Consider the following 3,754-nt stretch of genomic DNA (forward strand, 5'->3'; position numbering starts at 1 on the left):
CCAACCAACTGCATTGCTACAGTTGTCTTCTGAATGTCTTTACAGAGGTGTGGTGGCTACAGAGTTATGATAATGGCAAGTATCGCATCTTGTACAAGGACGTTAAGGATCCTGTTGTAAATAATGATCGACCAGTGGCGGTTTCTGGTATAGCGCAATGGAGCAATGAACCTCCAGTTTATATCAAATTGTACTCAACTACGTAATTTTCATAACTCCCTTGTCAATCTCGAAGCTCTTGCTAAGTCCCTCTATCCGTAATATACTCGTACTGGCTTTCAATTCATGTGAGGTGCGCAAGGTCTGTGGCTGGATACTTGTCTGGAATGAACCCCCTTGCAAAGGCGATCTCTCCGTCCGTACAAAGGCGAAGCAAGGATCATATAAGAGAAATAGATCCGTCACTCCTGTATAATAAAGTTGGCTGAGAAAACAGGTCATGGAAGCTACAGTGGCCACTTTCTCTCTGCCAACATAAGGAAATAAATCCCACGATAGTACCTCGTAGTAAACACGATGATGATAGTTGTTACTTTGTTAAAATTTTAATTGTGATAGAGATAATGATTGTATTTCTGTAGGAAAGTTGTATCTAAAGCTTTTCTCGTGTCTTTTACTTGAAAAGTAAATTGCAATTACCGTATTTGTATATTGGCAATACTGTTATAACGCTAGCTTGTATTGTTGTTTCACCGTTCGCATTTTAATGTAAATTTACATCTATTAGTGATAAATGCAACATTGATTACTGAAAATGTTAATGCAATTCATATAAAACCCCAAAACGCCCATACTTGCCTAAATCACGATCTAATATACTGTAACCTCATTCTTTCGTTCGTTCGTTGAACCCTTCCCACGACTTTTATGTATGGGAATGGGAAACACGAGAAGGAAAGGATGAAAGTAAAACACAGCATAATGCACACAGTTTATATTTTGAATTTATTTATTCCAAACAGCAGGTAAGAAGCACAATCACACAGACGTTTACTCGCAACAGCTAAGTAGTTCAATGTGAAGTACGTTCATGATCATAATACTATTTCTTCACACTGAGAACGCGCATAATTATAATTTCGCACCATACTCTCAAAAAACTGGATCAAAAATCTCATTCAATGCGAAAGAATCTCAACAAATTTTCGTCTAACAAGCACTATTACATACCGTACGACCAAGGTCCCTTCGCGCGCAACGATAACGGTGTTGTGTTTTGAATTTGCTGTACCACGCAACTGAATGTGTAATGCCAACCTCTGCCTTCTAAATTAACCCTCTAAAAGAGAATTTTAGTTTTCATTAGTTGGCGGAGATCGATTGGCCCATCTCAGAACTGCTTCGGACGCTCCCTATGAAGTGTCAACCCCCTTTGGCGAAGGGAGTGGCGAGGTGCGGGGGGACGAAAACCAGCACTAAGGCAAGACCAGGATATCGCAGAAACGGATCTCTGTTCTTTACGCATGCGCTATAGGCCACTGTCTCAAGACTAGCTAGTCGTGTTGTTGGTGTTGGGGTATGTGCCTGCCATCTGTTGGCCTTACGGGAATTTGACTAGGCAACAAAGAATAGTGCACGTAAATAGCGCTAGTGTTGAAAAGCATCGTTACTACCAAAAGTCACATTAAACTGTCAAATTCCAATTAATATCTTGTCCCAAATATAGCATTACTTGCTAAACATCTATTAATTTGCTTTCTTTGGAATAATTACCTTTTGGAGAGAAACTTAACTCAAAAATCATTGAGGCAAGGAATAGCGGCAAGGTAATCATCATCATCATCATCATCATCATCATCATCATCATCATCTGTTTACCCTCCAAGTTCGGCTTTTCCCTCGGACTCAGCGTCAGTGTCCTGGAGCTTCAGACTCTTGGTCGGGGGATACAACTGGGGAGAATGACCAGTACCTCGCCCAGGCGGCCTCACCTGCTATGCTGAATAGGGGCCTTGTGGAGGGATGGGAAGATTGGAAGGGATAGACAAGGAAGAGGGAAGGAAGCGGCCGTGGCCTTAAGTTAGGTACTATCCCGGCATTCGCCTGGAGGAGAAGTGGGAAACCACGGAAAACCACTTCGAGGATGGCTGAGGTGGGAATCAAACCCACCTCTACTCAGTTGACCTCCCGAGGCTGAATGGACCCCGTTCCAGCCCTCGTACCACTTTTCAAATTTTCGTGGCAGAGCCGGAATCGAACCCGGACCTCCGGGGGTGGCAGCTAATCACGCTAACCACTATACCACAGAGGCGGAAAAATAGCCAGCCGGACACCAGTGGGATCCGAACCCACAACCTCCCGATTTCGCGTCGGTTGCTCTACCAATTGAGCTATGGTGGCCTAGGCAGGGTAATACCAATGAAAACTTTTAAATATAGTTGTTACTATTCCCATGACATCGGAAGCAGAAAGGTGTTTCTCTACCCTGAAGAGAATAAAGACTTTCTAGCGCAGCACAATGACCGAGGATAGACATTGCTTTTGCTATGTTGTCAATTGAAAGGAACTTTGTTCGAGACTCTGCGGACTTCAATGAAGCCGTTATTTCTTATTTTGCATGTGGTAAAACTCGGCATGTAGGCCTACCGTATTTTCTGCTCCTCTCGTATTTGATCACATTTCTAGAACTTACGTCATCTTAGTTTAGGAGGTTACGGCCCACGATGGAAGAGAAGCTGGCGGAGATGGGGAGAGGAGAGTTGGGGGGAGGCAATTTTTTCTTCTTTTGAACCCCCAGTGATGCAGGTCACGCGCCGCCACTGTAGATCGACAATCTTTGTTGCAGCCGGACTTCCGCGAGGTTGGATGCGTTAGTTCTGTGTGCTGTCCACGGAAGCAGCTCCACATCTCAAACCCCTCCACGTGATGACGGTCAGTGGTGTGAAAAGCCAATTTCTCTGATGCATAACAAGGAACAACAGAGATTTAACAAGGTTGATTTTGTCGCATTGGCTATTGAAACGTCACGCCAGATGTTGGACAACTGCATCATGGCAATGCGGCCTGATTTCCTGCGTCCACGCACCCGAGGCTCACAGCCATCCTCGTTACTCACGATGACTCCTAGATATGCGATCTCATTCACCACCTCCTATTTGCCAAACCTGTTGACATTTGCCCAGTTCAAGTTTTCGTGGTCTACAGTATGTAGTATCAGTTACACTCACTTCTTGTCACATAGAAATATGAGGATATTTATGTGAAAGAATATGAAAGACTGAAACAGAAACAGTGGACGAATATTTCACGAAAGTGAACTAAATAAATACGTAAGTTATTTGACAAAAAAATGAAAATGAATTATTTAAAAAGAAGAGGGCTCTTGCTGTTTATGTTTACATTTGGAAGTAACAGTTACGTAATAAAGCAGAATGGAAAAATATTCACTTCCCAGCTGTCAGTACTTCATGAGAAATATAAAATGCTGTCGGTCTGGCAACAGGAAATTAGCTTCAACATAATATGGTATCCTTGAAATGATGTAACGACCACATCATATTAAAATGCACACACTTTTGTACTGCTGATTTAGTGCACATAAGCGTATTGTTATGCCAGTAGTTGAGTCGACTGACCTGGTTCTCGATAAAGCGAAGATCGGATAATCAGATGCAGTATAAAAATAACAGAGAAATATGTGCGATAGACACATTCTTCTTCTTCTACTACTGAAAATCCACAGCCTGTTTCCAGTCATTCGAACGGGTCAGAAATGGAGTGAATGAAGCCCCACCTAGCGGCGAGGATAGGAACT

The 3,754-nt window shown here is 42.9% G+C and overlaps 1 non-coding gene across 1 annotated transcript; it reads right to left on the bottom strand.

Moving 5' to 3' along the window:
• Positions 1-2,263: 2,263 nt before the first annotated feature.
• On the bottom strand, positions 2,264-2,340 carry TRNAS-CGA (transfer RNA serine (anticodon CGA)). Its single transcript has one exon. It is a non-coding gene; the product is annotated as a tRNA-Ser (tRNA).
• Positions 2,341-3,754: the final 1,414 nt, after the last annotated feature.

The sequence above is a fragment of the Anabrus simplex genome, chromosome 2 (assembly GCF_040414725.1).
Source record: "Anabrus simplex isolate iqAnaSimp1 chromosome 2, ASM4041472v1, whole genome shotgun sequence".
NCBI lineage: Eukaryota > Metazoa > Arthropoda > Insecta > Orthoptera > Tettigoniidae > Anabrus > Anabrus simplex.